We start from the raw sequence: 9,247 nt of genomic DNA, 5'->3' as shown, positions 1-9,247 counted from the left end.
GCCCAGTCGTCTTATACGCCGGCAAATACAGTACATAATATTTAGATCAGATAAATAAGGGTAAGGTGAAATTTGACTTTTAACTGAGGCAATCAAACCAACATTATGCCACTGATGCATAATATACATTTCATGGTATTTCATACAGTTTGGTGTTAAAATTTGAAAACTTCATATGTATGTTATGGAATACTGTAGTAATAAAAGCAGGAATTCTCTCCTTTACATTTCTATATTTGAACATAAAAATAATAAAATCTAGGTAATAAGAAGAGAATTTAGGATGATATACATTCACCTCAAAGAAATATAACTTTTAGGTAAAGTAAGAAATCCAAATTGACATGTATTTACATGTTAATAAAAATGGGTTCAATTAGTAAAGACATGAAATCTAATTTTACAATTTCTATGTTACCAATACTGCATCTGTTTATTTACTAACACTATAGAGAAAAGTTGAAATGTTTGCTGAGACCATAAGTGATTGTGGTAGGTAGAATGATCCACAAAAGATGCCCATAACTTAATCCCAGGAATTTGTGAAAATGCAACATTACAACAAGAGACTTTGCAGATATTATTAAAGTTACAAACCTTATAATAGGAGGATTATACTGGATTATCCAGGTGGGCCCAATCTAGTTGCACGACCTTTTAAAAACCAAGAAATGTGGCAGAAGAGGGAAGTCAGTGAGATATGCAGAAGGCAAAGTCAGAGAGATTCCAAATGCCAGACTTCAGCATCCCGTTATGGGCATTTAGATGCAGGGGCTCCTTTGGAAAAAGACAATAGAGGCGTCAAAGAGCCATAAGCAGCCTTCAGCTGACAACTGGCACAGCAAAAGGGACCTCAGCCCTACAACTACAATGAGAAGATTCTGCTAATAACGTGAGTGAGTTTGGGAGTGGGTTCATGCCCAAAGCCTCCGGTAAGAAAAACAGCCCAGCCAACGTCATTGTTAGCCTAGTGAGACCCATATTGGACTTCTGACCTACAGAACTTCCAGATAATAAATGATTATATATATATTTTTTTTAGCTGCTAAATATGATAATTTGTTATTGCATCAATGGGATGCTAATGTAGATACACAAAACCAAAGGCAATATAAGCTACCATTATTTCTTATCCAGTTCAGGAACTAGAAACAGAATGACTTGGAAGGACCAAATGATAGGCTAAGTGTTGAAGACACATCTCTATTAAAATCCATTGGATGAAATGATAAAGTATATCTCAGAGCTATGGTTGGACACAGATGTGCTTGTTAGGGCGTATGCTAGAATCAGTGGAAAAAACATTTCAGTGCTAACATTTTCAGGATTTTTTCCCACAATTTCCTATAGCTGGTACATTTAGAAAGTCCGATAAAAAGAGCAACTGAATATTAGCAGGGAACTCTGTGTATCACCAAGGAGGTAAAATCTGAATATGAGTCCAGTTAATACTGTCAAGAAAACACTTTGAATGTGTGAACTCTTTCAGAATCTGATTGATATTAAGCAAATGTTTTGTATGTTGATGTATTTGTTTACTAATTGTGCAAAATCCTTTATCAAGTATGGAATAGTGCTTATGAAAGATAATTAAATATAAATGTATGGTCATGAAAAGTCAGCAATAAGATGCAAATAAGACAAAATTCAAATGATGAAATGTGCGATTAGTGAAATCATCCTTTATATGAGGACAGTTATGAAAAGATCATAAGGCATTTATGAGGAATGCAGTTGCTCAATCAACAGAAAGAAATTAAGCACTTATCTCTATAAAGCATTATGCAGAAATCTTGAAGGCTTCAAATTTTATTGGAATTTTAATAAAAAAGTATTCCCTTATATTGTTTTGATATATTTCTCAGCATGATATTATGAATCCTAATTCATTGTTCATCAATGTTTGGATTTATCACTATATTTTAATGTTCTGGAATTTGTAAAACAACAACATATTTATGTTACTCAATGTTTATAAAGCCCATGTTCCTTAAATTGACTTGGTTTCTTTGCTTTAATTGTTTGTTATTAATCATCACCAAAAGCTAGTAGACATATTTTAGGTAGTCTAACTAGGCAGCACCTTTTTCTTCTAGGACTCACTTCAGAGTACAAAATAATTTCTGAAATCTTAAATTAAATAGCAACAAATATACAATGTAACATAAAGCTAATAAAGCTATAGCTACAAGTCATTTTAACATAGATTAACCTGAACATACTTTGAAAAATTGAATAAACAATATGAGGATCCACCTTAAAACTTAAAATACACTTATCAGAGTAAGGATACCATAAAAATGAGAAAGTGATTAGTAATAAACTGTTAGGAATTAAGAAACATTGGTACATCCAAAATTAGAGAGATTGGGTATCTAAATGCTAGATTAGAATAATGGCAGGTGAGAGTGATTATTTCATTCTCTAGATTCAGTAGATATTAAATACAAAAATTAATTATTATATAGGAGACATAACTGATTATAATTGTGAAATAATATATCAAAAATGTATATAATCTTAGGCAGAGCAAAGTCTGGGGAATGGAGGAAGAAAGAAGGTCAAGTTTGTAGCTGTGATCTAGGTGATCTAGGGATGATCTGCATATGTGTAAAGGAAGAGAGGATCTTAATGCACTGTGAAGGCATGGAGACTATGGGGTAGGTGTGTTATCTGATAATACAATGTGCATAATATATAACATATTATTTGACTGGTGGATTGAGAATAAAGGAGTTGGGTGTCTGAAGGGAAAGTGAAAAATGGTATATTTGCATAAATCTATGACTCTTCAAACCATTATTTTTTCACGTCCCTTGGTAATTCATCACTCTATGAAATCTAAGGTGAAACTCAGCAATATTAAAGAAAAACAAGAACATTTATGAGATTTTATATACCTTAGTTACAATTCTGTTTTTATATTGTCTTGGAAAAAATAAAAAGCATTCTTTAATGTGACAAATTAAATTGCAAACTCAATTAAATTTACTTTATGGCATTAAGTGACAAAAGTAGCCCAACACAAAATATAAGTTCTATATAACACAGTGTTCCCAATTAACAGAGATGTGGAATGGTCTGTATCAATATCCATCTATTGTTACATACTTGAACTCCAAATTAAAATAGTTTAAAAAGAGTTCATGATTAATCATTTTAGAGAAGAGAGAACCAGCTGCAGTTCTTTCATAAAATTTATCTAATGGGTTTGTACCTCACTACAGTTGAAAAACTTCGATCATCACTTACTGATGATTCCTATGGCCCTGAAGTGGTGTTTTATAAAAGATAGTTAATATAGAGATGACATTCCTCACTGCTGGCAAGTGTTCTCAAAGAACCTTCATGGGTGAAGATAAATATCTAGTGAATATTAGTCTCTTCCTTTTATCCAGCAGAGATGAATGGCTTTGTCTGTAGCCCTTCATTCAGGCATAACACAGGATCACTCCCTGCAGACTATAGGCATGAGTTGTCTTATCTGTGTTTTTGTGGCTTAGATATTATATTTTCTTCTGAAGGTCTCATGTTTCAAGAAGATAGCATGGACATTTTTTTTCACAAATCAATATCCTAATCACATTAATGTAGTTTGTTAAAATACATTATATTTATAAATATCTAATTTCTAGTCTACTACCAAAGTACTTTTTAAAAAGTTCTATTTTATTAGTTAATATCATTATGAATTATTTTATTCTACATGCTTGCCTGCTTTTGCTATTTTCCACCATTTTCATTTTGGCCATTCTAGTACAGTAGTCCCCCGTTATGTGTGGGGGATATATTCCCAGACTCCCAGGAGATGCCTGAAACTATGAATGGCACTGAACCCTACATACACTATGTTTTTTTCTTATACATAACACTTTACAGCTTCTTTTTGGCATGTCTGAATTTCTAGCATCACTACTCTTGCATATTGAAGCCATTATTAAGTAAATTAAGGGTTGCTTGAACACAAGCACTGCAACACCACAGCAGATGATCTGACAACCAAGAAGGCTACAAAGTGACAAAAGGGTGGATAATGTATACAGAGTGGATATGCTAGATAAAGGGATGATTCGTGTCCTGGGTGGCATGAGATTTCATCATGCTACTCATAACGATGCATGATTTAAAACTTATGAATTATTTCTGGAATTTTCCATTTAAAATTTCCAGACCATTGTTGACTTCTGTTAACTGAAAAGAAAGCAAAAACAATGATAAAGGGGACTATTTTTAGGTGTAGTGTAGTATCTCAGAGTTTTAATTTGCATTCTCTAGATGATTAATAAAACCAAGTGCTTTTTCTTCTATTTATTGATCATTTGAGTAGTCTCTTTTGGTCTTTGGTCTTATCTTTGTCATATATTTTACTTCTACATATAGTTAGACATTATAAGACAATATGAGCATTGTTTTTCCATTAACATTTATGTATATTTAGTCTAACATTAACTCTCCTGCTGTTTGCTGCATCTTCATCTATCCATCTTGGGTCACTTGCCAACTATACCTATATTACTGACCTTGGCAAAATATCTCACATACCTTTATACTCTAATCTGGGTTATTTACTTACTACTTTTTCATTCTTATTATCCTTTCTGCTTTAAGTAGGGTATTTCCATTAAGCTTACTTCCAACTAACAAATTTTGTACTTGTCCAATTTGTTGTTAAATCACTGAGTTTATAATTTCAGATATTTTACTTTTAATTCTAGATTCCCATTAGTCTCTTTTAAAAACATTCCAGATATTTTTAATTAAACATTCTGATTTCTTTATTGACATACTCCATTTTTTAATTTATTTTGTCCAGCACAGAAGCTTTGTACTTAATTTTTTTAGCCTCCTGCATAGCCTCAGAATTCAGCAAAAATATTGTGGAAAAAAAACAAAAAACAAATAAATAAAAAACCTATTTGTGCACTTGAGACCTTTTAACTCTTATTTTTGTCACTCTAGGTTTGTACAACCTCTAATAGCTTTGAAGGTTTTATTTTCCCCAGCAGCAAATTATTTGTTGGCTGAGCCTCTGTGCTCAGCTCATGGGAAAAAAATGGCAAGTGCTCCTAGAAAAGAAAACAAAACAAAAACCAAGTGAGTCTACCTGACATTATTTCACCTACTAGTGACTCTTACCTCTGAAATTTTGGTACCTATTCCACAAGTGGCTGATGGACTGAAAGAAAAATTTAATAATTTTTTCTACTTCTCTAGTGGTCACTAGGAACACTGATCTACTGCTCCCTACATTCATTTTGATGACCTTTGAAGTGACTATATAAAGCTTTAAACTTTTTATATCCTTACCAGATTATAAATTCTTGCTTTTATATTTACAAAACAAAATGTACTTATATACTTAAAGCAAAATGAAAAGCCTATATTTAAAAATTTAAAAGAAAACAGGCAAGAGATTGAGGCTTCGACATTGGTATTTGGCAACGGCAGTAATTCTGATGGAAACACATTTTTTTAAAAAAATGTTACCCATAACTCATATGTTTTGATACAATATTATTCTGACACAATATTATTTTAAGGGTAAGACTGTCACTATGAAAATGATATTTTTATTAACTACTGTATGTAATCCTTTTGTTTGGTCTGGAATTCAGCATTGTCCTAGGAATTATGGAATCCTAAGAGCCCCAACATAAGACTGCCTATAGTTCTTAAAACACCTCAACTAATATAGTTATAAGTACGGATACTATATGAAACTGCAGTATTCACTGTTTCATACATGTCTCATAATTTGAGATAGTATAATACATATTTACAATTGCATTTTATTTTGCTCTCACTTACTCTACAAATCTATTCAACAAGCAATACATTATAGCAAGATTCATTCTCTGTCTGAGACTAAAATACCTTATTATATACTATGTCCTTTCAAAATGTTGACTGAAATAACTCATAATTATAAAAGCTAAATACAAAAAAAAATTATATTCAAATCATTCCTCATATACTTTAAAGTCCATTTTTATGTTTTGTAAGAGTAACAAAAAGGTATCACCTTCAAATTGTATTACTTTATTCCCTTGAAAAATACCTAGCATTGTAATATATATTCTTAGGCTTATTATTTTAGTAAAGTTCCCTACAAGAGAAAACAATTAAAATTACTAAATTTTAATTTACAGGACCTAGAAATCAGGAGATTTTTTTAAGATACCAAAATGAACACACTTGTTTAAATATTCTCTTTGCTATAATGAGAACTTTGCATATAGCACTTCTGTCATGGTATCTGGAGAAACAGCATTATTATGATTGCTTTAGTTGGGATAAAAACTGTCTTTTTCATGAAACATTATTTTTACTTGAAAGAAATATTGATAGGAGAAAATGACAGACTTGGGTATTATACAATCATTTTCTGCCAAATGGTTACTTTAAGGAAAACAAATGATGACAGTACTTGTTGCCAGTGCTAAAACTTGAGTTGAAAAAATATTGAAAACCTGCTACAATGAGCTTACATTCCTGGGTACTTAAAGACTGCTGAAGCGCTGGCCAAGTGGCTCAGTTGGTTTAAGAGCTCTCTCAAGAGTGCAAGCTCTGAGCAACAGCAGTTCGAGTCCCCGCCTGAGCAGAGCTGCCGCTGAGCTGCCAACAGGTGGTAGGATGGCTCAGCTATAAAAAAAATAAAATAAAAATAAAATAAAGACTGTGCTGAGAAAATTGGAAGTAATGTTACCTAGTGTTTTTTGATTTTGTACAATGAAGTGTATGAACTTTCAAAAAACCTACATAACTTCCAGAATTAATATTTCCCAAATGACAAAAATATGATGTTACCAACTCAACACACATAAAAGACCAATTCAAAGTGCAAAACAGACCAATGGGTGATAATAAAACAGATTATACAATTGCCATTAATATGGTTTCAGATTCTGTATTACACTAAGAAATAGCTTATTGAATTTTGGTGTAGTATTCAAGGAGGATATCACAATTATTTGAAAACTCTAATAAATATGCCTCTGTTTCCTAAGTGTGTATCTAAGTGAGGCCCTGTTTTCTTCACACATAAAACAATATAATTCAACAGACTGAACATCGAAGCAGATTTCATAATTCTGCTGTCTTCTAATAAGGCAGATATTAAAGAGATTTGAAACATTATAAAATATTGCCACTCTTCTCATTAATTTTTGTTTTGGAAAATATAGCTTTTTAAAATAAAAATGTTATTTACATTAGTATTTTCTTAATATTTTAAATGAATTAATAAATATTTATTTTTTTAGTTTTATATCTTAATATGATAAATCTTGATAGATATGAGTTATATAAACAAAAGTTCTTTGGGGTCCACATTAATTATTATGTGTGTAAAAGTGCCCAGAGATCCAAGTATGGCAACAATCACCAAAATAAGTAAGTAACCACATCATACTGAAAAACCAGTTCACTGAAAATTTGAAAAGTAAAAGATTTAGTATCCAACTATCTCAATTCAATCTTTGCTCTGGAACTGACCTTAGACAACTAGTTTAGTGACAATAATAATACCTACTCTCAAGTTGCTATAAGAGGAATATGTCAGGTATATATTAAGTGCTTTAGAAAAAAGAAAAAAAGAAAATTAGTTGTTATTATTATGCACTGTGTTTGTAACTATTTGTTGCTGGGTATGGTCTCTACTCACCCTAAAGCACATGACCTGAATTTGAGGGAGGGGTTTTATACAAAAACAGTGAGGTTTTGTTAGAAAAGAGGAAGAGAAGAACAGATGCTGAATTGCCTATTAAAAGTGAGAACAGGATTAAGATAGTATATAAGAATTCTGAAAAAGACTAAACATATTTCTTCCATTGACCCCTTTTTAATCATTTAAAACTTGTCTCCAAAATAATATCTAAACTTTATCCCTGAACTTGGGTATGAAATAATAGCTTCTTTTCTTAATAGACAAAAGCAACAGCATATTAAAATCTTATCTCTGACATCACAGCATAACAGCTAATTCTTTTTAGTTTTGAACTGACAAGATTCTGAAGGTAATTTATTAAAATGGGAGATTCTAGTGGTTAGCTAACTGCCAACTTCATATCTTGCTATTAATTTGTAATTACATGTCAATTAGCACAAAAAATAAATAAAACCAAGGAATGGAAATCTATCACATGGATTTGGATGCTTCCTAATTTTGTGGTGGTTTAGTCCAAGTTAGCAAATATAACGAACAATCCTCAAAATGTATAATCAATCAGAATGATAAAAGTTTATCACTCACTCAAATAAAGTGCATAATTCCGGCTTCTGGTGAGTGATTGTTTCTTCTCCAAGCAGTGATTTGAGCACCCAGCTCCTTTCATTTTGCAGTTCAGGCATTTCAAGATGTGCCTTCTGAGTTTATCATGTGATCTACGTGAAAAGGAAGGAGTATGAAGATCACACATAGGGGAATTTTATTAAGCGGCATAAATGATTCCTGCTTACGTTGCATCATCTTAAATTCCAACTTGTGGCTGCAATGCCCTAAAACAATGCTAAGAAATGAATCTAGTCTGTGTCAATAAGGTGATACAGGTTTGTTAGTACAAGAACGCCTGTCCATTAGCTAGGTGAGAAAAGGAAAGGATGACTCCATAATCATGAGCCTCATAAGATTTTTCAACATTTTTACTTCTATTGGGCAATTTGGTGTCTACTTGGGGAAAAGGATATATGCCTGAGGTAGACAGATGATAAATGATAGATAGATAAATAGATATATAGATAGATAGATGATAGATAGATACAGTTAGTGGCATAAAATTCCAATGTCTGTATAACAGAATTTCTATTTTGGATTATTTAATACCTGTCTCAAGCTAAAAGCTTACTCTTCTAAACCCATAAGAGTAATAGTGAAAAAAAATGAGATTTAGTCAAATTAGCCTCATTCAAATACTCAAAAGTGAAAAGTTAGCTCAATTTTTATTTATCAAGTGATCTTTTGGATATAAATAAGTTCTTATAGATGAACAGTTTATAGAATATGATACAGCTCACAGTTTAATAATATATATATATATAGATATAGATATAGATCAAAAAGAATAAAGTGAAATGGATTTCAAAAGTAAAAATATACTAATACAATTTTTAATGTGCTCTAATGTATTACTACTTTGTCATTTAAAATCATGGATTGTAGGCTCATGTTATCTGAAAATTTTCTATCTAACATATTCTCAAAAGCAAATTATAGAAGGAGGCAAGAAATTTTCTTTAACATTCAAATATA

This window comes from Hipposideros armiger, unplaced genomic scaffold (genome assembly GCF_001890085.2).
Source record: "Hipposideros armiger isolate ML-2016 unplaced genomic scaffold, ASM189008v1 scaffold_1898, whole genome shotgun sequence".
Lineage (NCBI taxonomy): Eukaryota > Metazoa > Chordata > Mammalia > Chiroptera > Hipposideridae > Hipposideros > Hipposideros armiger.
This window is presented reverse-complemented; position numbering follows the sequence as displayed.